Genomic DNA, 27,742 nt, shown 5'->3' with positions numbered 1-27,742 from the left:
AGATGTCCCACACATCTAGGATAAAATTCAAGATTAAAAATATGTGTTAGTATTTCTTAGTTGATATTGCCACCACACCAGAGAATTGGGGGAGAAATACTGATGCATTATTGTTTATTCTGAACCGTCTTATGACTTCTTGATGTTATTCCTCCTGGAAGTCCAGTTTTATCCAAGACCAGTTCTGGAAGTGTGATGTCATGTCTTAAAGCACCAAGATATAGAACATGCACAGCTCAGAATTCCTCAGGTATCACTATTATTTCTTGGAGAATGTGGCATTGTTAGAAGTTAGAAGTGTTGCCCTGGAAACAAGACATCAAGCAGAAGTTCTTATCAACCATCTCCAAACATTCTCAAGACATATGCTAAGAATCCCACAGCATTATTTCAAAACAGGATGACCTCAACATTGCCGAGACAATTCCCAGCTAGAAGAGCTGCTGCCATGTGTCCTGTGACGGCTGCATTTGCCTACTGGTAATAGACTTCTGTCATTTAATCACCCACATGCCTGATGCAGAACTCATTGTCACACTCAAAGTTATGTACAAATGCATTCATCCAACCTACAAGTGCATAGTGGGAAGAGCTGAATCAATTGTTTATTTCATCAAGGTACAATCTCATGTCCTTGGATTGCTCAGGGGGGTCCTCTAGGTCAGATTACACAGCAATGAGGCCCTTGCCCTCTCTTCACTGATACACAGAGTTGTAGGAAAAAACTATTTTAAGACAGAAGCTTTGTAGAAGTATGATTTCCCCTTGTTTATTTTACATCTGAATTCAAAATGCAGAAAATGAACTCTTTGTATATTCTTGAGTATTCTTATATTATTTTTGAATATTTAGAAATAGAAAAACAGGTGTTAATGTTTTCTTTTCAACTTAACTATTATTTATATTCCCCAAATGAATGAGACCATATAATGTTTGTCCTTCTCCGATTCACTTATTTCACTCAGCATAATACCCTCCAGTTCCATCCACGTCGAAGCAAATGGTGGGTATTTGTCATTTCTAATGACTGAGTAATATTCCATTGTATACATAAACCACATCTTCTTTATCCATTCATGTTTCGATGGACACCGAGGCTCCTTCCACAGTTTGGCTATTGTGGACATTGCTGCTGTAAACATCGGGGTGCAGGTGCCCCGGAGTTTCATTGCATCTGAATCTTTGAGGTAAATCCCCAGCAGTGCAATTGCTGGGTCGTAGGGCAGGTCTATTTTTAACTCTTTGAGGAACCTCTACACAGTTTTCCAGAGTGGCTGCACCATTTCACATTCCCACCAACAGTGTAAGAGGGTTCCCTTTTCTCCGCATCCCCTCCAACATTTGTGGTTTCCTGCCTTGTTAATTTGCCCCATTCTCACTGGTATGAGGTGGTATCTCATTGTGGTTTTGATTTGTATTTCCCTGATGGCAAGTGATGCGGAGCATTTTCTCATGTGCATGTTGGCCATGTCTATGTCTTCCTCTGTGAGATTTCTGTTCATGTCTTTTGCCCATTTCATGATTGGATTGTTTGCTTCTTTGCTGTTGAGTTTAATAAGTTATTAATCCTTTTACTATCTTTTTATGTTTTTCTTATTTCAGAAATATTTTATCAATGTAAATAAATTCTGAAATTATAAATGAGCAAAGATGAAACTTAACATCAATGCTAATGTCAGCCCCAGAGGTAATTCCTGCTAATTCATTAAGGCATTTTCATAAGGCATTATAATGAGGTGGCAACAACATTTTAATCCGTAACTCAGATTTGTCCAGAATTTGACTTACAATGTTGTATTTTCTCCTAAGAATCTATCACAATCTCCTACAGTTTGCCTTTTTTTGTTTAGCTACTATTTTTCTGTTGGATTAATGCTTTTGTCCATGATAGTTTTCAGGACTTTTATAATTTTTAAAAAAGATTTTATTTATTTATTCATGAGAGAAACAGAGATAGAGAGGTAGAGACAGGCAGAGGCAGAAGAAGGCTCCATGCAGGGAGTCCGATGTGGGACTCGATCCCGGGATTCCAGGATCACAGCCTGAGCCACGACCTGGCTCAACTGCTGAGCCATCCAGGCGCCCCATAGCCCCCATATATCTTGCACTATTTCCCCTATTATTAACATTTCCATTAGAATGTTACCTCTGTGGACATTGCTGCTAGAAACATCGGGGTGCAGGTGTCCCGGCGTTTCATTGCATCTGAATCTTTGGGGTAAATCCCCAGCAGTGCAATTGCTGGGTCGTAGGGCAGGTCTATTTTTTGAGGAACCTCCACACAGTTTTCCAGAGTGGCTGCACCAGTTCACACCAACAGTGTGAGAGGGTTCCCTTTTCTCCGCATCCTCTCCAACATTTGTGGAAGGAGCCTCAGTGTCCATCGAAAGATGAATGGATAAAGAAGATGTGGTTTATGTATACAATGGAATATTCCTCAGCCATTAGAAACGACAAATACCCACCATTTGCTTCAACGTGGATGGAACTGGAAGGTATTATGCTGAGTGAAATAAGTCAATCGGAGAAGGACAAACATTGTATGTTCTCATTCATTTGGGGAATGTAAATAATAGTGAAAGGGAATATAAGGGAAGGGAGAAGAAATGTGTGGGAAATATCAGAAAGGGAGACAGAACATAAAGACTCCTAACTCTGGGAAACGAACTAGGGGTGATGGAAAGGGAGGGGTGGGGGTGGGGGTGAATGGGTGACAGGCCCTGAGGGGGGGCACTTGACGGGATGAGCACTGGGTGTTATTCTGTATGTTGGCAAATTGAACACCAATAAAAAATAAATTTATTATTAAAAAAATAGAATGTTACTTCTGTTACACTTAGTGAACTGATACTGACACATTTTTATTAACTAAAACCCGTATTGTATTCAGATTTCCTTAGTTTTTGTATAACTTCCTTTTTGCTGTTCTAGAAGCCCAGCCAACATTCCAGAGCACATTTTGTGAACATATCTTAGCTCCTGTCATGAAGGATGAAATAGTTTCATCAACAAGAGGAAAGCTTATGGGAAGTTTTAGGAAAGGTCATAGATACATGTCTAGAAAATTGTTGTTAAATAAGATGTCTGGAGTAGATCTACACTGAGACTGAGCACACACACTCAGTCTGGTTTCTGGTATCTGCCCTGTGTGCTGTGGGACCATTTTCCTGGCCTCTACACCTGTGACACAGGTCCCTTGGAATCACCCCACCCAAGACCTTGAGGTGACAGTGATACCTAGCTCTTATCTCTCAGTTTGGGGAAGACTCAATGCTCTTTTGCATGTGAAAACAAAACAAATGAAATTATAATTTATAAAGGCAGGTAGGAGAGAAGACTCCCACAGTGATGGCTGGCCACATGGAAGTAGCAGAGGATGCGCCTGCATGTTGTCACCGTGTTTGCTCATAGTTCTGTCTCATTTGGAAAGTTGTAAAATCTTCAGTGAACATGAGCCATGCCCAAGAGTCTGGGTCCATGTGAGTATGAAGACAGAACCTAGGTCTTTCTTTTTTTAAGATTTTATTTATTTATTCATGAGAGACACACAGAGGGAGGCAGAGACAGAGGGATAAGAAGATTTCTCACAGGGAGCCCAATGCTGGACTGGATCCCTGGACCTGGGATCATGCCCTGAGCCAAAGGCAGATGCTCAACCACTGAGCCACCCAGGCATCCCAGAACCTAGGCCTTGGCAAACATGGTGATTCCCTGATACCTGCTTCTTCTGGAGAAGGGAGGGTGAACCTCAGAGAGGTGAGGTGGCTCCCCTGGGACCACCCAGCAGCGACCTGCCCAACAAGGCTTCTGGCTCGATGCTCTTTCACATGTGAAAACAAAACAAATGAAATTATTGATTTCTAGAAATGACTCTTTGCCAACTCATTTTGGGTTGTACTTTATCCATGATGTTCATCCAGGTAATAGCAAATGATTGTGCTATGATTTGTATTAAAAGGTTACCAGGCACCAATATTAAGTAACCACTGAAGATCTAACAGGATTCTTACTGTTTGCTCAAAAAGGGAAAAAAGTATTATACTGTCCTCTTAGCCAACATCTTGGATTTCATCTGTCATGAGGATTTTCCAAAAGTACTGTTTAGAAGTTATGTAATGACATAAGCTAATTCCTAAAGGATTCTTGAATCAGAGATTAATATGTTGATTAAAAAATAGCCAGGAAATGTTTGTCCTATTGCTAAGACACAGCCTGTCTCTTCTCCTATCTGCCAACTACCGAGAATTCTCATCTGTTAAAGTCTCGACAGACCATTCCTGGCACACTCTCTTACCTCTGGGAAGAGAAGGGAAATGGAGCAATGATTTTTGTGGAAGTTAGGGGAGATTTTCACCCCTAGGGAAGTGCTGGGAAGAATTCTCACCCTCACATAGAAGTGTGATGCAGCTTCTCCTTATTCTCTCCTGCACCTGGCTTGTACCAAGTCATTGGAAATGACTTTTAGCTGTGTTTCGACTGTTCCTCTCCCCCACAATGGCTGGGCTGCATGTGCCCTTTGGCTTCTGAACATGCAGTCTCCTGGTTTGCCCTTTCCTCCAGCCATGCCTGGGGCCTTCCAGTTTTCTACACAGGGTCATGCCTATCATTAACCTGCCTTCTACCTCCTCATACACTCGTGAATCAATCAGCTTCTTGTTCCCAGGATCCAACACAGTGGATGGTACATAGTAGGGCCCTGTTGTTCTTTTAAGACTGAACCACAATGGCACACATTATTGTGAGCATCACTGTACCAGACATGTAAGCCTATCATGTGAGTCAGCGTATTGTTAAATCCTACCTGCAGTCCCAGATCATCACCCTCACTTTGCAGAGCGGGAGTGGAGGCTTTGCAAAGCTTCTGCCCTGGTCCACCTCTAGTATGAGCCCAACTGGAGGTAGTCAAGCCACTAAGTGTGATGCATCATGCTCTGCTTCCCCTTGGCTACATGATGGCCTGCTCATGTTCCTTTTAGACATCTGGGTCTTCACTCATATGCCCCAAGAGCAAACCATTCCTCAGGGCTCCCACACTCACTGTGCCATGTCTTTCTCTCCGGTGACCATCATTTGCATTTGGCTCAGGGTTACCATCCACTGCACTGTCCTCTATCCTGGCCCAGGTCAACATCCACATGTCCTAGCCTCCCCAAACTGTATCTCTGAGAGTTTTGTCTCATGAGTTGAAGACAACTCTTGATCTTAGTGGACCCGCCCATTCTGCAGTCTAGAGCCCATGTTCTGGGCTCAGCAACTCTCCTGTTCACATGTCATGTTCCCAGGTGCTCTTTATTTCCACCACAGCACTGACAAACCCCAGGACTGGCCAGACCCTAATACTTTTTTTTTTTTTAATTTGGAATTGGAATTTTCTTGTCACAGACTACTTAGCACCATCCTTCTCCTACAACCTACTAAAATCAGCACTTCCAGAAGGTTCCAAAAGTTACAGTGCATACTGGGAAAAATCTGATTTTAAGGTATTCTGAGAAAATAATGGATTCAGGAGGTGATATGGGATATGGGAAATATGCTGAATTCTATTGTCAGTAGAATGAATTAAGACTAAGATGATTAGAACAGCCTTAGAAAGGAGTACATTTTTAAAAGCATTCAAAATGAAAAACCCTGTATCTGCAGGTTCTTCTGGTGTTGAAGGCTCATGTGGCTGTCTTTCCAGGATGTAATTTTATTAATTGGCATTGGAGATACTCAGTAGATGTTCAGCCACGGCTTGCTCCTTCAAGCTAGGTTGCAATAGGCCCTCAGGCCCTCCAGAAGAAGGACCCAGGTCTGCACTGCAGAAGTCGGCTGCTCATGAGGAGTCCCACAGCAGGATGGCTGGGCTCCCGTCCTTGTTCAGGACCCTCTAGGCTTCCACGCTGCCCAGTGTTCCTCTCTGTTCTCATGACTGCTTGCCCCTCACCCTCAATTCTGCTATTTCCAACCCTCCCGCTTTCAGAGCCTACTCCCCACAGCACCCAGCATTGGCCTCATTTCCCAGTGTTGGAGATGACAGAGATCATCATCCTTTAACACCAAACAACTATGCTGCTCTCTGCTTTGTTCCTGATCCTGTAGAGAAGCTATGGCTTTCCCCACAGAGGTATCCCCTCCATCTGGTTGCAGATCCCACTCTCTCTTATTTGGGTGCCTTGTCCTGTGGATCATCCTCTTTAGCTCTTGACTATGCAGCCTGTCACTCTCCACGGTATCTGTCTGATTATGCTAAGACCTGTCCCACAGCGGTGGTGTTGAGGGGTGCTCCTCAGACCCACACCTCTTTCCTATCCCATTTCCCTCTCTTTCACAGAACATTTCTAAAACATATGCACGTGCTAACCTCTTTCCATTTTCTTATTTCACATTTACTTCTCCAATGAACTACATGTCTTTTAATTTTCAGCATTTTAAATTAGCTCTTAACATCCAGATGTCTTTTATGTTGGCCCTTTAGCTCCATAATCTTCCTGTTTGGTCTTCTTTTTAAAGCATACTGATTTTAAAGTTCTCTTAGATTATTTTATTATATCTATTTCCTCAGGAGTGAATTCTCCCATTTGCTGACTTTGTTTAATGGCTTTTCTTCTTAGTATGTTTATAAGTTCATTTTCAAGACTGTCCCTCTTGTTCTATCCTTCCAGGAAAATTTGTCTTGTGATTGGCTTCCTTTTTCTCCACAAGACCCCCAGTTCAAAGGCTATGTTTCAAGTGCACTTTCTCTTGGTCAAAAGGCCCCTAATCTAAACAGATCTGCTGCCCCACCCCCAGCACATCGCAGTGACACTGAGGGAGGAATGCCATGATAAACCCCCCTGCTCTGAAAAGGGAGAAGGAGGTGCTGGGAGCTACAGGAGACAGTGTTTCTGGATCCTGCCAGGCACATGTCATCACTTCCACAGAGTTCCCACTCCTGCCCCCGGGAAGGAGCCTCCACAGATCTTGTCAGTAAACTGTGTTAATTCATTTAAAAAGTCAGTGGAGTTTTATGTCTCAATTTACAATCCGTTCCATTAGACCAAAGCACTTTCACCGATCTAGTCCAGATAAATCCTTCTCTGCCTTGGCCACATGCGAGGCTGCAGAGAGCAATGTCCTGCAGGGTCTTTGAAGCACTGTTGTCCATAGGGTTATTTTTGTTTAGTGGAGGCCTTTTTGTTTAATGGAGAGGGTGCATGATATTTTACCTTGAATTATTCTGATATCCTTTTGAAGGGTCTCACAGCTGTGTCCCCATTCAATGAGGCCATATTTTCCTGGCAGTGCCCTCAAATTGATCTTTGCCTTTATTGTGAACCCTTTGCTGGCTGCAAAGACTATCCTGGATGCTTTACATTTTATGCTCACTCTTCTAAAAAACTAAGCACGTTGTCTTCATTCCATCTCTCCCCCACCCCATCTTTTTACAGGCAGCCGGGAGGTGAGGGGTACTTTAAATATTCTCCCTAGAGATTTCCTTAGAAAGAGCATAATGATAATTATGTACATTTCCTACATCCTGTGTTACCACAGGCAATGATGTTGCCAAGTCTGTGCCATCGCATAACAGGGGTTCCTTTTCTTGGTTCCAGTCCCACCTTCCTCACCTCCCTCAAGGTGGGTCCAACAGCCTCATCAAGGCCATTCAAACTTCCGTTGGTATCTAGTCTCAAAACCCAATGCCATGTGACAGGTTTTGTTCTGGCAGCATCTGCCCCCCACCCCAGGTCCATATTCTGTCCTAGTTCTCTATTACTGTGTAGCAAAATGCCCAACATTTGGTGCATTTAGAGCAACAAAAAGTTATTACGGCCACAGACTCTGTGGATCAGGAGTTCTGGAAGGGCTTGGCTTGATGCTTCTCATTCTGGGCTGCTCATGTGCTGTGGGCAGGTGCAGGCTGGAGTGCAGGCATCTGAAAGCTCAGTTGGACTGGGTCTCTATGGTGGCCCAAGGCTGGAAGGTGATGCTGGCTGCTGTGGGAGAGCCAGGTTCATCTGGTGCCTGGAGTGCCCTCAGTGATGTACTTGGGCTGCTCTCAGTGTAGTGGCTGAGTCCAAAAGGGAGCCTCCTGAGCAGAAGCACCTGGGAGTGAGTGACTAGAGACAGAGGCAGCAGCTGCACCCTTTCCTCACCCGGACTTGGGAGTCATAGTGTTATCTCTGCAGGTACTTTTTGTTGTGGCGAGAGCCTGGGGCTAGCCTCCAATAAGAGGAGAAGACTTAGACCACAGCTTTTGATAAGAGTTTGTGGCCCTCCTGAATCCATCCATCATAGCTCAGCTCAGCTGTCCCTTCTTAGGGAAGTTGTCTCTGACATGCCTGGGCAGGTGGCATCCGCCATCATGTGCCTGGTGCCCCACATGCTCCCAAGCCCCCAAAGAGCACAGGTGTAATTTTACATGCATTTGGGTGATTGATGACACCATCAGCGTCCCCATCAGACTACCTCCTTGAAGGCCACCACCTTTACTTTCCCCTGACATTCAGGGTCTCAGCTCCCAGCAGGGTGCTCAGCAAGTGTTCAATATGTAAGAAGCATTTGCCGAAGAATGGATGGATGTGCTTGGAAATATGTAGGAGAAGTTCTGAAAATGTTCCTTCCACTCCACTGTGCTTGACTCCTGTCTCTGTCACCACTTCCTGTTTTGAGTGATCACTGGTCCACATCTTAGCCATCACTGTCCTGGTTCCTAGCACCGTGCCTGAAACCTTCAATAGACACTGGCTGAACCTATACCTAAAAAGTGGCTGCATAATACTCACTCCCTTACACTGTTCAATTTGTGGAGCATTCTCTAAAGAACAGTGCTCTTTCTCCCTACTATTTGTGTCTGGTTTCCCTATTTGCCTTTGGGTAAGTTAAAGTCTTGACTCATCTTACTTGTGGGTACAAAGACGTGAAGTCGTGGTGCCCCCAGAGTACTTTGCAGGTTCATCTTGCTTCCCACCCACCTGCCACGAGCCCACACACACATGCCCACAGACTCCAGGCTGGACCCACTGTTCTTCTCTGTCCACATTTCTATCTCTACTTAACAGGTACAGTGTCATGGTGCAGCACTGGGGTTTTAAACAAATTTGTTGTGAACTCCCATTATTTCCTTTCGGTTAATCTCTTAATAATACTTTATTGTGATTACTTCTCTTGTTGCAGTGACTTCTTTTTCTTGGTATCTGAATGTTATCTTTGCATATCCACTACGTTTACTAAGGTTTCCATCTATCTGTAGAATATCTCTTTGTTCCTAATATTAGATACGCTAGGCTATAGATGGAAACTTTTGTCTGTTCCCCTCACACTGTCCTAGGAAACATACAGTAACAATATCATCTGATGCTGGGCTGTTTCATAGACTTCCCTCACCAGATTCTGTCTGACCCATTGCTGTGTTGGGAGGGCTGGACAGTGCTTGTCCCCTTTACTTGTTTAAGGGGTGCAGGAGATGCTATTAAGAATGCCATGGCATTCATTAATTGTTGTTGACACTTAAAACCCGATGTTATCTGCAAAATCCAGTTAAGTCATTGAATTTTAGCCTTATATGGAGGTTCCCCTAATAAAGCATAGTGTTCCCTTTTCCTTACCCTATCTCATTCCAGCCCTGAACTTAGGCTATCCTTCCATAATATTATGATATTATGATTCATAATATTATGATATATATGTATATTATGTTTTTATTTATATATAATATGAAATATATATATTCTGTTAATAGCCCTACTTATTATATATAATCTGAAATACATATATAATCCCTGGTTTTTTTACCTATATATTTATAGGTAGTATATTTAAAATCATATAATGAAAAACAATAATATTATATGTGAATAATTAGTATTACATATGTAATAATTAGTATTACATTATTATTATTATCTATTATTATGTATATATATAGAAAACAGTAGAATTTCTCTTGCTTTTATGCACTCCTCACATTTATACAGCTAGGATGTCCCCTGATATGTTTTTGTGAGTTATAAATGAGGTGTGTTTTCTCATTAAACGGCTAGGTGTATTTAGCTCATGCGTACAAAGTTGCACAAACCAAAGATATACCAATAAACATGAACTACTGGAAAACAGTTGCGGACCATAGTGAGAGATATGACCCCTGTAATGCAAACCCTGCTTTATGTAGTGACAGGAAGGGAAGGCCATGTGTCATACTGAGGGCAAGGGGACGTGACAGGAAGCCATCACTGTCCTTGAAATGAAAGTGTGCCGTGGCATTTTGTATTTGTGCATTTAAAACATCTATCTTCTGTTTATATTAATAGGATGTCAGCAGCTATAATTAGAGCCTTCTTTCATGTTTTGGTGGTACACATATTTCACGATAAAACACATATATATAAATATATATAAATATAAACATATTTATTTTCCCCCCCTGAAGAAATGAATGCTAGAGAACCTCAAGTTACATCCATCACACATCCTAGGAGTTGAGGTGGGAGCCGTGTTGCTCCATTTTGTGTGGGTCCCAGCCCTCCTTTTAATTAGAATGTGTGCACTAACTTGTGAGCACAACTGTGCCTCCTGGTCACCCTCCTCGGTATTTAGGAGGCAGAGTTAAGACAAAGAAGAAAGGATGACATCTGGCAAAATTAGTTATAAAAAGTATTGTTTATAAATCTGAATTCCAAGTAGTTCTTCATACCTATGACCAACCCAAGTAGTTTACACAAATATCTTGTAGCTTACATGGATTTTAAAGATGCATTCATTAAAAAGATTAAAAATAAATGTACATAGGAAAAAAACGAGACACGTGTTATTATTTATTTAATGTCTTCCCCGTGAAAATGATCCATGCTAGTCACACCTGGACCTTGAGGAAAACACCAGCTAATTTAATAAAAATATTACATTATAAAGAAATTAAGTTTAGAAATTCTGCAGCATTCAAATAGGCGGCAGGCAGCGGTCCCGCTCCCAGGGCAGGCTCAGGCCTGGACTCCGCCTCGTGCATGTGCATCCCGCTCCTCGGGGTGGGCTGGAGCCAGGCCCCGCCCCCGGCACCCCCTGGCCCTCCGGTCCGGTCCGAACCAGACCCCCGCCCCGCCCCGCCCCGCCCCGCCCCGCCCGCCTCTCCCCGCCTCTCCCCTCCCCGCCTCTCCCCGCCTCTCCCCGCTCGTGCAGTGCGGGCGCCGCGCCAACAGGTGGCACAAACGCATTTGGCTCGCGCAGCTCGCCGCTCGGCAGCCGCCCGCACCCCGCACCCCGCACCCCGCACCCCACCCCACCCCCACCCCGCACCCGGACTCCCGCCCGGCGGCCACGCTCCCCGTCACTCCGCGGGGTCCGGGTCCCGGTCCGAGTTCCGAGTTGGGGTGGGGTCGGGGTCCGGGGGCGGAGCGGGCTGCAGAGTCCGGGCGGCTCCGGGAGGCGCGCCCTCTGCTGGCCACCTGCGGACTCCGCGGCCTGGGCGGGCGCCGCTCCCCTCGCCGGCGGGGCTGGGGGCTGAGAGCGCCGGGCGGGGGCGGGGCGGGGCGGGCAGGCAGATGTGCGGCCCGGTGGGGTGGTGGGGTGAGGGCTCAGCAGGTGCGGGGCTGGGAAGGCACCAGGGCTGGGCAGGGCCAGGCTTGGGTTGGGAAGGATTGATCGTGGGCTGGACCTTGGCTCTGTAGCTCTGGGCGGGGGCTGTACCCCAGGAATTCCTGTAGGAGCCCCACCACTGACCAAGGATCCAGAATCAGAAGCTCCTGGTTATTCTTGTAATTATTTGCGGATTCAGTTAAACAGCTGCCCAGTCTCTCCTGGTAGTACAGGGAGCTCCGAGAACACAGCATTCCAGGAGAGCCCCCACCGGCCCCTCCCCGTCTCCTCTCTCTGGAAGGCTCCTGTCTGAGCCAGCATGTGCGGGAGGGAAGGCAGGCCTGTCACTTCAGAGGTTCCAACTCACTGGAGAGGAGCCTCGCTTGAACCTGTTTTTAATGTGTCAAATCACAAAGTCACTTCCCGGCAATAAGGTGGGAAGGGGTTACAGCCTCCCTGGGGTCCTCCAGGCAGCTGTGCCGCTGGAGTGACAGGTTTGTTTCCAGCACACCAGGCAGCCCGCAGCCGCCTGGGCTACCCCTGTCTTTGTCACTGTTAGCAATGCCTCCCGTTTGGAGGGCACTTCGCGGTTCACGATGTCCCCTCCTCTGCCTGGCCCCGAGAGCCTGCCATCCTGAGGGGTGTCCTGCAGCCTTTCGAATGCCCCAGGTATGCGCCTGTCCCCTGGCTCACGCCCAGCAGGTTATGCCTGGTCCTGTGGTGGTGTGACGGAGCAGGACCTAAATTTAGACCGGTTCATTTTCTGGCTCTTATTGTCAGAAACACATTTGTCCCTGAGTAGACTGCAGTGTCATCCATCTGCTGGTGGGCAGCGAGCACTGAGAGGTCCTGAGGGAAGAGAGGGACACCGCCCCCTCTGGCCCTAAGCTCCCAGGTCACCTGCATAATAACCCAGGTCTTCACAGCTGATCCAATGCTTCTCTTGTTGGCCTTGCTCTATGGAGGAGGAAATGGAGTCTTGGAGGTGCTGGTTTACCTGGAGCTGCGTGGAGCTGCCGGTATGGGGGTGTTCACAGCAGATGCCAGGCAGGCAAGAGGCTGGATGTCCCCCCGGAAGAAGAAGGGAGGGGTCAGTCTCACTAACCTCACGCCGGGTGCACAGGACCCAGGATACTTAAATTCCATCCTGTAGCCAGGAATGAACACCTACCTTCTCCAATGGAGATGAGTCCCCAGGGCCACTGTGGGATTCCCCTTGGTTCCCATCCTGTGGGCTTCCAGAACCTCCGCCGGGAGTGGAGGATCTTTGAAGAAAGTGCACGGTTCACAGCCCCTGATTCTGAGGCACAGATGGAGGCAGTTATTTTAGGAAGAAAGATCTACTCTGGGCATCTATTAAATAAACCTTCAGAGACTAAAAAAATCATTCTTGATTTCTGTCTGCACCAAAATTGTAAGTGCTTTTTATATTTTAACTCTGAATTACTGGATTTGGAAAAAAAAAAGTGGATGAGGAGAATTTAAAGAGGGCAAAGAGAATTTGAAGTTTCATCATTGCCTGTAAACACTGACAAGGACTGAATGTGGTTCTTTGTGGAGCGGTAGCTCAAGGACCCCACGTCATCACGGCTAAGTGAGTATCTGTTGAGTGGTGATCGGCACCTGGTTTTGTCTGAAGGGGTGAATTTATGAGCTTGACATTTTAAGAAGTCAAAATTTTAGCTCATTTCAAAACCGGTGGAACATATCTAAAACTGCATTGCCTTCTGGTGGCGGTCCATTCAGCCTGAAGTCTGACTTTGAAGTAGCTCTGACCTTTTAAACGTCTCTGGAAAATGCAGCGTATGAGGCCTGGGGAAAGCACAGAGTCAAATCTTTTCCCTCATTAACTGAGACCATTTCAAAAATGGTATGCAAGAACTAGAACATTAATTCCAATTATTTTCATAGAAATTGGTGAGAAAAACATGAGATCCAAGTGGAAGATGTAGGAACAATCTAATCAAGAAAAGAAATTCAGAACACCCAATATGCTTTTGAAAAATGTCCTGTGTCATGGTGAGCAAAAGACATACAAATTAATACAACTGGATGGGGGGAAAAGGCCGATTTTCACCCATTTCCTTGATAGGCACCGAGCGTTGTGATGGCAGCGAGTGTTGGCAGCAGTGCCATGAGAATGGCCCTTTCGTGGGTGAGTGGGTGGTGGATGCAGAGGTCATTTCAGCTCCACAGAGAGCACTGTGGCTGCGCTCAGCCGGAGCACTCGGTTGAGTTGCTTTGACCTTGTGATGCTCCTTCTAGGAAAAAAAGTCCCAAGGGAACCAGAAAGCCCCACAAACATTTACGGAACTCCGACAGTATAATCTGCCTCAGGGGAGATACTAGAAAAGACTCAGTCCTGTAAGAGGAGGTGTTGCTAAACTAGACAGGGCAGGTGCACCAGATGACGGGGTGGTCCCAGGGCATCGCGACAGTGTTTTCGCGGCTGTTCAGAGACCAGAGACCATCCAATGCTGGGATGTTAAATGAGAAAAACAAGACAGTAAATTGTATAAACAGGCCGCTAAAAAAACTTACAAAAACCACATATGCATACACATGTATTTATCTACATATACACAGTTGCACATGGGTTTTATAAATTTATGTGTTCTATTCATATATAAGAAAAATGTAGACACATATGCTTAATATATACATATTTTCAGAGGCTGAGAAGGAGAATAAGACAATGTACTAGACATGGAGGCGGGGGTGCCTTTGTGAGGAGGCTTACTGTAATGGTCGATTTTGGAAGATTTATTATTATTATTTAAAGATTTTATTTATTTATTCATGACAGAGAGAGAGAGAGAGAGGCAGAGGCAGAGGCAGAGGCAGAGGGAGAAGCAGGCTCCATGCAGGGAGGCCGATGTGGGACTCGATCCCAGGTCTCCAGGATCACGCCCTGGGTGGAAGGCGGTGTTAAACCACTGAGCCACCCAGGCTGCCTAGGAAGATTTATTATTTTATGTGTCCCAGACTTTCTGAAGATACACTTTGCTTTCATAATCACGAAACACACTGACAGTGTTTGACCAAAAAGCAACCTGCCCCCTGTTGCACCTGCCCTGACAGTGTCATTGGGAACTGGTGTGCTTTAAAGATCGCTATAGACGAAGCGGCCAACGTGCCGCCCCCCCCCCCCCCATCCCCCAAGCAGCAGCTCACTTGGCACCACCCAGCCCCTGAAGGGCTCCTCGCCCAGATGGCTGCCTTTCCCCGGACGCACTCGGGGGGCCGTGACGGGCAGGTCCCCGCCAGCTGACACGGTTCAGAGCGTGCCTCTGTCAGTACAGGAGCACCTGGAAATTGGCCGGATCAATCACAGAGCCGCGGGCCCTTGTAACATTTCGGAGAGTTCCGACTTCTAGAAGGGGAACAGCACGGTGTCTGGTGGCTGGCCGGGCATGGCCATCTGAACTGAAAGGTTGACCGAGAGGTCATCTTTGGAGGGAGGAAGACAAGCAAATGTATTTAGCTGACCTACCAGAGCAGGCTTATTTTAACGTACGTCGGGGGTTATGTGTTTGCCTGCTGGGGTGCTCTGCACGGGTGTGCAAATGTAGACACTGCACTGAGACGTCTGTGTCCTGAAACCGAGAGCAAGCAGCCAGAGAAACGCGGTCCTCCTCCCGCCCCCGGAGGAGGAATCACTGATGCGGTTCATGTCCATCCAGGGACTCACGCCACGGAGAAGGAAGGGAAGGTGCGGGCATGGCCGGGCCTCGGCTGGGTCTTTGCTGACACCCACCTGCCTCCACCTGCAGGGTGGGGATGTCTGTGCCCCGGGCTGCCTGTGGGAACCGAATGAGAGAATGTTCAGGAGGACGAAGCCCAGCGCCTGGGCCCCCTCCAGGCCCCATGCACACCCTGTGGCTGCCCTTGTGCCCTAGTCCACTGTCACCGGCTTGCATTCCAGTGACCCATAGGTTCCATGAGGGCAGTGTTCACATCCCGTTTGGCTAGCACTCTCACGTAGTAATGTAATTCCTGACCCACTCAGTAGTGACTCTGTAAATGTTTGCTGACAGCCCTGGGGCAGGAGGGCCCCTGTCCACCTGACTTGCTGTGGGGTTCGTTGAGTCTACAAGTGCGGGGGGCCATCCCAAGCATAGGCAGATGCCCCATTCTATCCACTGCAGGCTCCACGTATGAAGTAAATGAGTGAGTGAGTCTGTGTCTTCCTGGGTAACAAGTACTGGCTTTTCCCCTAAAGTTCTGTGGGAAACTGAAATACAAGCCAGGAAAAGAAAACCATGCATGGGGCTTGGAAAAAGAATTGAGGCAAAATTGAAGAAAGATTGAAATCTGTGTGTGTTACCGTTTAACCATGCTTTTTGTTTAATAAATAGAGACTCCTGAGACTTCCCTGGGCCAGTTATGCGTCCCTCCGTGAGTCAGGCTGCTTCCCACTGGAGGGATTAGTAGTCATGCTATGAAATTGCACTGGCCGGGCTCAAGCCTGCCTCAGCCATCTAGAGCACATACAATATTTAATGGCTCTGAACCTCAACCGGGAAACACGGTGTTAACGTTGTACCCAACTTTCTCTGACATCTGGGCTGGTTTCTGGAGTCAATTGAATATAGCTAAGGAGCAGAATTATAATAACAAACATGTTAAACATTTCATTTCCATTTTAAACAAATTTTTGGCACCAACCTGCTAATCATTCAGTGTGGAGCCCAGGATTTTTCTCTGAGAATAACTTTACCGACCAAAGTTGACCATATTTTTCTCCCGTCTTTTATACATATGTGTAGTATATTGACTTCAGTTTAGAGGTTGGGTTTTCTCCAACTGGGTTGAGAACATGAAAATATTTTGTACAACAACTTGAGGGAAGAATCCTTCTAGATTCCTAAGAGATTCTTCTGATCTTTCATGGCTATATTATCCAATATTAATTTCATAGGAATTATTACATAAGTCACTTTTCTTGCTAACAAATATTTCCCTAGCATTTAACTTGGTTTTCATATTCATCAGATTGCATGACATTTAATTAATTTATGTATTTATGATAGAAATATGAGTGGCATAAGCAAATTTTGGAAAAAATATGCCTTTTGGAATGTGTACAAGGCAAGTGGTGGTAGCAGATGGACATGTGCATGACAAAGCAGCCTTTCAGCTGAGACACAGTCCTAGGTGGGGTTGCAGAGTATGAACGGCTATATCTGAGATCTGGTGTGAGAAAATGAGCCAAGAAGGTATAATGGTTGGATTGTGTTCCCCTCAAAATAGATGTTGAAGTCCTAACCTCCAGGACCTCAGAATGTGACCTTATCTGAAAACAGGGTCTTCATAGAGGTAGTAAGATGAAGTTACTTGGGTGAGCCCTAATCCAATATGGATGATGTCCTTAGAAGAAGGGGCATTTAAACACAGAGACAGAGACACAGAGAAGGGACAATGTGAAGAGACACAGGGAGAATGCCTTGTGAGTGAAGGTGGAGGGTTGGGGGCCTGGGTGCATCTGCAACCATATATTGTCAGCAGACAGCCAGAAGCTATGAGAGAAACCTAGAACAGACATCCTCACAGACCCAGGAGAAACCAGCTATGCAGATGCCTCCATCTAAGATTTCTGCTCCAAGACTAGGAGGGGATAAATTTCTGTCACTTTCAGCTGCCCAATCTCACTGGTTCCTCTTTAGTCCTCAAGACTGGGTTCTTGGATCTCTTCTCTTTGTCTATACCCTTCCTCTCTCAAAGATTTCATTTGGTCTCATGGTTTAAATAACATCTAGGGACCAATAACTCAGGCAGCCATGCTTCCAGTTCAGACCTTGCTCCAAAATAAGACCCATATAACCAACTGCCTGTTTGACACCCTTGCTTGTTTTTTGTTTTGTTTTGTTTTGTTTTGTTTTTTTACTTTCTTCCCCTTGCTTGGAGTTCTGATAAGCGTCTCACTGAACATGGCCAACTCTGAGTAGATTTCTCCCCACATCCACTCTTCCACAAAGAATTAAGGGAAATAGGGGGATAATTAGAGTCAGAACTCAAATGTGTAGAAGTTGGTGCTTCACAGAAAAATATGTCTTCACTCTGGCACTTTGTAGTTTCCTAGTGTAATGACTGGTTCATAACCAACTCAGTCTAATGTGAAGTCTGCTGGTTGGTGAGCCCTGCTTGTGTGTAACGTAATCTAGGAAATAGAGCAGCTTGGCTATGGAAAAGAGAAACAATGTAGAGAACACAAGAAAACATTGATAATAGCTCTAATATTCTCAGAAAAATGAAAGAAGATATTGCATCTTTTAACTAATTAAGAAGCGGGGGGGATCCCTAGGTGGCGCAGCGGTTTGGCGCCTGCCTTTGGCCTAGGGCGCGATCCTGGAGACCCAGGATCGAATCCCACATCGGGCTCCCGGTGCATGGAGCCTGCTTCTCCCTCTGCCTGTGTCTCTGCTTCTCTCTCTCTCTCTCTCTCTCTCTCTGTGACTATCATAAAAAAAAAAAAAAGAAGCGGGGAACTTATGCTTGAATGCAGTGACCATGAACCTCAAATTTCCACGAGAATATTTTCCATCTAGAATTGTGTACCTGTGGAGGCAGACCCCTGCGTGCCCTCCTATATTCTTCTGCAATGAACTTTCCTGAGTAGATTGATGCTTCCTAGTGTGACAGTTGCAAATCTTTGCCAAAGGGCTTTCTCTGGTTGAAGGAGCCAGTCTGCAGGTTGGAAGTTCCAGGCATTTAACACTCTCGGGAGAAGCCCTCTCATTATGCCTGATAGGGTTCTTTTGGCTTATTACTCTGATTGAGATAACTTGAAGGATGTACCCATCAAACAGTCTCCCAGAGGTGCTCACTTGCTCAAGTGGTAACATACGTATTAAGGCACATGGTGCAAGTTTGTTTTTTCTTCTCTTCTTTACTTTCCTACCTCCATACCAGAGCTTCCTGGGAGTACCTCCCAAACAAACTGCTCGCAGTTAATGCCTGTATCAGGCTCACAAGTCTTAGATATAAGTCAAACTAACTATGAAAATAGTATAAGTGAAGTGTAAATGTGTAAGCCTTCATTGCCTATGTCCCATGCACTAATCCTTTGTTAGGATATTACTGGAGGAGGTACTCCAACACAATAATGTGGAAATCAAGAGGACAGTCAAGAAGACATGGATTGGGGAGAACAATGAATACCACTCAGAACACTGAGAAATGTAAGTCCCAGGAAGATAGACCTAGATAGTAATAAGCCCCAGAGAACAGAGGTCTCCGGGAGGGAAGTCCTTGGGGAGAAAAAAATCATGATGGTGGGAGAGTTCATTGATTTGATACTTCCCTTAAAATATTAGATTTTAAGGACAAGGGAAAAGCAATTGATGCAAGAAAAACAAGGCAATGAGAAACTCCAGAGAAACCAAAGAGCTATAAAAGGAAGGGAATACAATTACAACATATGATTCCAATTTGCGATTAGTAATGCACAAAGTTCATAATGTAATGTGGTTCAATGATCTCTAAGGTTTGGAATCAATCAGACAGAAATCCAAAGATACGTCATTATGATTATGGAATAGAATGTCAATGCATGAAACTTGACAATATAAAAGAAAATATAAAGAGAATTTAGGAGCTGGAAGGGAGGCATGATGGGTAAATGGAAATATAGGAGGTGTTACAATCTTGTGTTATGAGGTAAGGAAACATTTTCTCTGTATTTAATGGAACAAGAAGTAGAATTCCAATTATACAGTCTAAAGTGACAAAAAGTAATTAACATGGGAGCTGAAAATAGATGTAGAAAGGGAGAGACCGGGTGAGGGAGCTAAAATCCTATCTTCCACAATGGGAAGTCAATAGACAATACCAAAAAATGGATATTTCAATAAATGTGCTATAAACATATTATTAAGAGATATGGAGGTAAAAATAGCCAGAAGAACTAATAACAGAAATCATTAGAAGTGACATTTTTCAGGGAATGTGTGGTTGGGTTGTGGAGTGAGAGCTTTGTTGCTTTTTGACTATTTAATTTAAAAATCAACATATTTGAGTGTTGTTTTTATAATAGTTTACAAACACAATTTAAAATTTTAGTAATTGAATAACCTACAAGATATCTTTTTCCTGTTTTCACTGTGCAGTTCATTTTAAAGCTAAATGTACATTGTTTTTAATTGCCTGTCAGTCGGGTTCACTCCTGCCACTGACCTTCTCTTGTGATGGATAATTGAGAACTGACTCTGTAAAGGGACAGAGAGCTTAAAATAACTGTTGTACAAGTGAATGGCACAGCATCATGACGGGTTGGCTAATTCCCAATACAGAATACTTTCACAATGACATTTCCCCCCGACACCTGCTTTTCAGTGACAAGGAGGTATCTAAAAGGGGAGTAAGTGGCTCATAGAGTGGTTGGTGACATGTCCTGCCCCGTCTGTTGTCACTGAAAGTCCCCCATGCTGGAGTCTGCCTGCTGTGTGGACCATGCCCCTCCACAGCACAACTTTACATGATTAAACCTGACCAGAATTACCCTCATTATGAACCATCTCCTGATAACTTCCAAGCTGCTTGGTTTCGAGGATCCTGTTGTAACAAGGGGGTCCTGTTCTATATTTGGCTTTTAACAAATGAGGCACTTTTCCCAAATTGCAGAAATAGACAAATAAAAAGCACAGGCACAGATTAATCCAGAAGTAGAGACTAGAAAAGATAATTGAGAAAAGCACGTACTTTTAATTTTGTAGTATGAACCTGAGTAACATATACTAGCACCTAGGTAACTTTGTAATTTGAGTTTGTGCAATCTCCAAGATAATTAATTAGGTGAAGGTAGCCATTTTTCATCAAAGATAGGATAGTGCTTGGAACATCACAGAATCAGATCAGGAAAATAACTTTGAGGTCCTCAGCCCCCCAGCCCAGTTTCTGAATGTGATATCAGGACCTGCAGAGTTAAGTTAGTTGAGCTTTCAACCCATCCCCATGACTGCAGATAAATTTGCTTGCATTATGTCACTGCAGCTGCTTGGAATTTTACTACTTGTTTAAAAATTGTGTTGTTAGAAAGTCAGACAAGATGTTTGAAAATGGTTTATGCTTTCAGCTGTGCTCTTCCAAGAAGTCAAGTAACTACAACGGCTATAAATGCTAGGAGCAAAGGGTTTCCCCTCCTCTGCAACATGGTGTTTTGTGCACCAGTAGTGAACAGCAAACTGGATACTTTCATAAAGTCAGAGAATGTGTATTTTGGAGATGCAGCACAACTGTGTTGTGACTCCCACAGAGCTGGAAGCCAGAGAGACCCACCGCCGACTTGCATTTGGCTTGTGAGTTTCATACATGAGCCTTACCTCGCAGCCTTGCTGTGAGGGCAGCATTAGAAGGTGCTGGAAGACACCCCTATGGTCCTGGCACTTCACTGGATCTCAGAAGTGCTGGTTGGATGTTGGAGACTTTGGTTCATGTTTAAGTAGAGTGAAAGCATTGCCCAGACTGCACTGCCCCAGGGGAAGCTGAGTGTAATGATGGACAGCTTTGGACAGACACGAAGCTATGGATGCTAAGGTCTTGTTAGGTGCCCTGCTGAAGACCACCCCCAGCATCTAGAATCTAGACTGCGGAGTGGGAAATGCACACATGAGGTGTCACACCTGGGACTGGCCAGGGCATCCTGGAGCTCATTCTGGGAAGATTGAGGCTGGGGTTAGTCCCTATTTCACTCCCATGAGGACGTGGGCGAGTACAAGGCAGGCAGTGTCAGCTGCCACCTACTGTTCCCCATGAGGTGCTGGCCTTGCTGAACACAACCTCACAACCACAGTCCTCCCAGAAGGATGATTAGAAGATGAGTCAGAGCATCTACCTATAAGTCACCTCCCAATCCAGCAAACCACATGCAAATAGGCCAGGAGATTAAAGAACTCCCTCCTGGCACTGTCTGGGGCTGAAAAGAAAAATCTGGGACTCCCAGCATGTTCTGAAAAAAGGCTTTCCCTTTATTATTTTATTGTTTAAAATAATTATTTGCCTTTATTATTCAAGGAATACACGTCTATTATAGAAAATTGAGAAAACACAAAGTTACTGAAACCAACATGTCCTTTTTAAAAAATTTTTTATTTAAATTCAATGTAGTTAGCATTTAACATATCATTCCGTTTCAGAAGTAGAGTTCAATGATTCATCAGTTGCAAATAACACCCAGTGCTCATCCCATCGCATGCCCTCCTTCATGCCCATCACCCAGTTACCCCATCCCTCCTCCCCCCTCCCCTCCAGTGACCCTGTTTGTTTCCCAAAGTTAAGAGTCTCTTGTGGTTTGCCTCCATCTCTGATTTCATCTTATTTTGTTTTTCCTTCCCTTCCCTTATGTTCATCTGTTTTGTTTCTTAAATTCCACAAAGGCGTGATATCATACGACAATTGTCTTATTCTGACTGACTTATTTCACTGAGCATAATATCTTCTAGTTCCATCCGTGTCCTTGCAAATGGCAAGATTTCCTCCTTTCTAATGGCTGATAGGATTCCATTGTATATACAGACCACCTCTTCTTTATCTGTTCATCTGTTTATGGACATCTGGGCTCTCTTCATAGTTTGGCTATTGTGGACACTGCTGCTATAAACATTGGGGTGCAGGTGCCCCTTCAAATCAGTATTTTTGTATCATTTGGGTAAATACCTACTAGTGCGATTCTTGGGTAATAGGGTAGCTCTATTTTTAACTTTTTGAGATCTGGTATCCAAAATCTATAAAGAATTTATCAAACTCAACACCCAAAAAGACAAAAAAAAATCTAGTCAAGAAATGGGAAGAGGATGTGAACAAATGTTTCTCCAAAGAAGAAACCAACATGTTCTTAAGAAATATTGAACACTAGCATCTTTCTGAGTTATTGGTAAGATTTTAACACCAAGGGTATTAATGGAGGCATCGTGAAATAACTGAAGATTTCCCTCTGTCCTGATTCTGCCAACCATGGAACTTCTGTGCTCCTTAAATGCTTGAAATAATACAATAGGGAAAAACCCACGACAATTTCTTCCTTTTTTTTCAAATAATAAAAGCACTTAAATATTTATATTTTCTCTGAATTCAGCTATTGCCACATCCTGTTGGTTTTCATATGTCGGGCTCATTTCGTTTTTTAAATCAATCTTTAATTTCTCTTTGAATAGTGATTAGGATTTTATTCTTCAAGTTGCATAATTGGATTTTATTTTAAACTCCTGTTATTTGTTTTTAATTTTCTTTTATTGTCCTTAAACCATGGTACAAATGCATCATCCAATAAAGTCACTAACGATTTCTTTGAAAATCAGCATACGATTATTTTCTACAAATGTTTGATTATTATTCTGAGCGACAGTTTGCTATACAGCTATTAATTTACAATTTATTTATTACATTTCACAGACCCTGTTGTATTTCTTCACTTTATCTGTCCAAGGCTGAGAGATGTGTTCACCTCTGATAACTCTTGATGCACATTTAAATCTCTCCTTGTATTTCTAACAATTTCCTTACTATATCTAGCTAACTAAAGTTTATGACAGCGGTTTCTTCACTGCACACCACTGATCTTGTCAGTTTAAAAGGCCCTTTTTTAGCACTGGATGTATGGAGATCAGACCACAGCCCCCAGTTCTCCACAACCTCACAGTCCTGGACTTTTTTCCTTTTTAAACTTGTGGCAGCATCCCATCCTGTGGCTCCCACAGGGTCAGTGAAGACACTTTCAGGCCCAAGGATGGGGCTCTGATGGGCTCAGCCCATGATGAGCTCTGGATGCTGAAGCTTACATGGAGTTCCAATTGCACGGAGCTGACCAGGCTCAACCCATAGTCTGAAGCAGAACCAGCTGACCCACAGACCCTATACAAGATGTACGTGCTTATTGTTCCAACTGCTGAAATTTCAAGGGTGTCTAATAACATCATCTCAGCAAAAGTCTTAGGCATGATATGTTCATATTATTTGAAAGACCTTTGCAACAGAATGCCCAAATATTTAGGTAAGTTTTCTTGCTAGGAGAGTAAGTTCCCCCAGATTCAGAGCTTATGTGAAAGAGCCCCAGACACATTGAATTGATAGCTGTGCTGTTTCAGGGGTGTGTGTCTGTGTGTGTGTGTGTGCATGTGTGTGTGTTTAACTCATTGACCACTTTATAAATTAAACTAGTGTTGAAGACAATCAGTTGGTTTAACTTGAATTACATCAACTAATAAAAGAACAACAGAAGGATGCCTAATTCTTCAAGACTTGTACACGTTATAATGGTGGCTGCAAATCAGACTTGAATCCACAGTGACATTCAAGATTTCACATCCATAGCTTTCATGTATTAAATACTCCTTTAAACCAAATAACTGTAAACTGCACATTCTGTGCACAGAAGCCACCCTCTGAAGGCAACATATCCACCTGCCTCCACTCAGAAGAAGACAGGACGTGTGTCTGGGCTGCGGCAGTGGACACGCCAGGACAGGACACACGTGGTCAGTGGTGCTCCCTCACACCATTGTGGGGGTGGCCATGGGAAGGGGTGGCAGAGTCCTCTCCCCGCTATTTCTGTGGAGTCTGACACTTACACGTGTGCTCACTGACAAATGCTGGCAGTGGTCCCTTGTGTCGAGGTGGGTAAGGGAACAGCAGTGGACACTCTGACTTTCCCTTCATTTTATTTTATTTTTTATTTTTTCCTGACCCTCGTGGGGCTGGCAGTCTGAAACCCTGACGCATCCCATGAGACTCAGCAGCTGGATGATGAAGGAGAGCGTTGTAAAACCACCAACAGGAAAGGAAGACTTTGGCTGGTGTACAATTAACTAATTAATTAATTATATTTATTTTTTTATTGGAGTTCGATTTGCCAACATATAGTATAACACCCAGTGCTCATCCCATCAAGGGCCCCCCTCAGTGCCCGTCACCCACTCCATCCTCCCGCCCACCTCTCCTTCTGCAGCCCTTTGTTCATTTCCCAGGGTTAGGGGTCTCTCATAGTTTGTCTCTCCCTCTCTAATTTTTCCCACTCACTTCCCCTCCTTTCCCTTATAATCCCTTCCACTATTTCTTATATTCCCCGTAGGAGTGAAACCATATGATGAGCGTCCTTCTCTGATGGACTTACTTGACTCAGCAAAACACCCTCCAGTTCCATCCATGTCGAAGCAAATGGTGGGTATCCGTCCTTTCTGATAGCTGAGGAATATTCCATTGTATACATAGACCACACCGTCTTTATCCATTTGGTAAGTATTTTGAGGCTACTCTTATGGCCTTATCCAGCTGGTGCTTATAAAGGCAAGAGCAATAGCCTGCCACAATATATGAATGAAAGACAGACTTTTAGCGTAAGTTCACTTGAAAATAATTTTAAGTGGGTTACCTGTCCCTGACACTTAGCTAAATCGTCTCACTGAGCTGCGGCAGGTCTGGCTGAGTCTCCGACCGGGGCCTGCCCACGTCATCTCATGCTTGTTTTTCTCCTTCTTTTTTCAGCTGGAGGTGAGTCCAGAGCCCAAAGAAGCGAGTCCACTGGGTAGGCCTCAGCCTGCCCTCCGTGCGGCTCCTTTACCACACTCCAGGCACCGATGCTGCACGCGTGGGTTTTCCCATACCCAGCGCTTCCGGGACACCAGCTGGGGGTCTTAGATGAACTCACTTCCAACACCGTCTACCTGGAGCTGGTGTGGGATCCCCCAGATTCCGGGCTCTGTCCCAGGAGACATCCCCGTGTCAGATGCCAATCACATGTAGTGGGTCCCCTGCTTACTCCAGACTTGTATCCGACTTGGTTACACATCAGAGGCCCCAAGATGCCTCCTTAGGTTGGATTAACTTGCTGGAGGGGCTCACAGGACACAGAGGGGCAAGTGACTCACATTTACCAGTTTAGGAAAGGATGTGATGGAGGACAGAAGAGCAGCCAGGTGAAGAGACACGTAGGGCAAGCTCCGGGAGGTCCCGAGCGCAGGAGCTTCTGTCCCTGGACCCTGTACTATTGTGATCATGGAGACTTCCTCACAGAGGCGTGATCATTACCGACTCCACGTCCAGCCCCGGCTTCTGTCTGGAGGATGGAGGTGGTGCCTAACAGTCTTTCTGGCCACCACCCTGTCCAGGAGCCATGCAGGAGCCCCCAGAGTCCCCGCATTCAAACATGAGATGCCCCGAGGGCTCTCATCATGTGGGGACTTGCAAGGATTTCAGGAGCCCCTTGCCAGGAACCAGGGTATGCATTCTGCCCCCGTCCACCTTCATAATGAGTTTGCTCGTCCCCAGGGGCTCGTCCCCAATGATCCCCTGGCTCCTCACAGTGGCTTTGGTGTTTCAAGCCTTGCTTCTGCTTTTTAAAGTATTTCCCCAAAAAACACTTATTAGTAATTCCCTTTGACAACATAGACCATTGAGCAAAACAACTTCCCTGGCCACAAAGCGAATCACAGTTTCTTAGCAAAGGTCAGTGAAAAAACAAATTTAAGATTTAATAACACGAGCCAAATTCAGACGCTGGTATGAAAATTATAATCGTGGACCCATTTTTAAGAGCTAATAATATAAAAGATTCAAAATATTAAAACAGATATGTCATAGTCAAGTAAGGGGCAGGGAAAGGGAAGAATAATTATCCTATGAGTGTTATTTTGAGGAATAGATTTTTGTTTTTAAAGTAACGTTATTTTTTCTTAATAAAACTATCATTAAGGAAAAATACCGACAAGTGCTAGGCTTCAGCCTCCATATGTAAGACACAGAGATTGCATGCCTGTGTGTATGGAAGTTTTTGTATAAATCTTTAATTTGGGGTTAGCATTAAATAATGTAGGAAAATACAGTATTTTGTTCAAGTAATCACATGATTACAAACAATACAAACACGATAATAAATACAAACAAAAGCCTTGTGAACCAACACGCCACATATTGTCCTTGTTGCAAACATCCATCTGTGGTGTGTAATTTTGACACGAGATATTGAGATAAGCAGTTTTCCTGAGAGACATGAAGGAGGACCTGGGAAGAGATAGGACCTGCGAGCGCATGTTTCTGGGAAGCTTCCATCAGCAGGTGCTGAGATGGCATCCTGACCAGTTTTTGCAAAGATTCTTGGCTCTCCCTCCTAAGCAGGGTGGACATTTAACTCCCGTTACAGGGAACTAATATTCTATTTTGTCCTTTCGTGCTTCTGCTAAAGACCCGAAAAAAGATCACGAGAGGGAAATATCTCCTGTCAGGTACTCTAACCACCGGTATGCAGAGTGCTAACTTCTGGAGTAGTCGAACTGGAAAAACTTACAAACTGGTTGTCGAAGGCACTGGTGAGTTTTAGGGTCCAATACAAAGTTAGTGGAGGAAAGACACTGGGCGGAAGCTGTGACCTTGGCAGGTGTGTTTGTCCAGCACGTGTGCCTCTGTCCTGGAACGGAATGAAGATGGTCCAGTTGGCACTGGAGGTGGGTGGGGCCAGGAGAAATAGGTTTATCCTCCAAAGCATATTTCAAGTTAAATTCTACTTCTAATAAACCTGGGAGAGATCAGTCACTTTTTAAAAGCTGCATTTCTTCCTTCCTAAGTCTTACTATGTGTGGGAGGATCAAATAGATAAGGTTTCTCCTGCCTCTGTTTTTCCTTCTGTCCTCCTGGATCATCATCTGCCCACTCAGATGTGGACGGGCATCCCTGGTTTAAGTCAAGATGCAAGGGTGTGCAGTGCACTTGTTTGGGCACAACCGTCTCTGACCCATGCTGGCTGTGGGAAGGGCTGTGTTGTGTAGGGTCCTCTGCCCTCAGTCCTGTGGGGTGTGCGGCCCGCGGCTCCTCATCCCTGGCGGGCAGGACGGGGCTTGCCGTGTTCTTGCTGGCTGTCAAACGGGGACCGCCTGCATTCCATGACTCAGGACACTCGTCCCCATCTTCAAAGCAAGCAATGGTGGCTGGAGATCCTCTTCTATTTTGAATCCCTCCTTCTTCTTCCGTGCAATGTCTGACTCCTCTGCTCTTAGAGACTCATGCAGCAAGGTCAGGTGAGGCTGACTGAGAAAGTCCAGGGCAATGCCCTATTTTAAGGTGAGCTGGTTAGCAACTCTACATCCACCTGCGCACTTCATTCTTTTATACCACATAGCATAACACATTCGCACGTCCTGGGGTTGGCGTCAGGACAAGGACATCTTTGGGGCACCATTGTTCTGCCTGCCACACTACGCAACCCTCAGGCAAATGATGGAATAAATGA

The 27,742-nt window shown here is 44.9% G+C and overlaps 1 long non-coding RNA gene across 1 annotated transcript; it reads left to right on the top strand.

Annotated features, from left to right (window-relative positions):
- The first annotated feature begins 364 nt into the window (after positions 1-364).
- LOC144302194 (uncharacterized) lies at positions 365-26,467 on the top strand. Its single transcript, XR_013369040.1, has 3 exons — positions 365-480; positions 24,593-24,755; positions 25,006-26,467. It is a non-coding gene; the product is annotated as an uncharacterized LOC144302194 (long non-coding RNA).
- The last annotated feature ends 1,275 nt before the right edge of the window (positions 26,468-27,742 follow it).

The sequence above is a fragment of the Canis aureus genome, chromosome 31, assembly GCF_053574225.1.
Source record: "Canis aureus isolate CA01 chromosome 31, VMU_Caureus_v.1.0, whole genome shotgun sequence".
Classification (NCBI taxonomy): domain Eukaryota; kingdom Metazoa; phylum Chordata; class Mammalia; order Carnivora; family Canidae; genus Canis; species Canis aureus.
The sequence above is the reverse complement of the archived record's forward strand: the minus strand, read 5'-3'. Positions and strand labels throughout refer to the sequence as shown.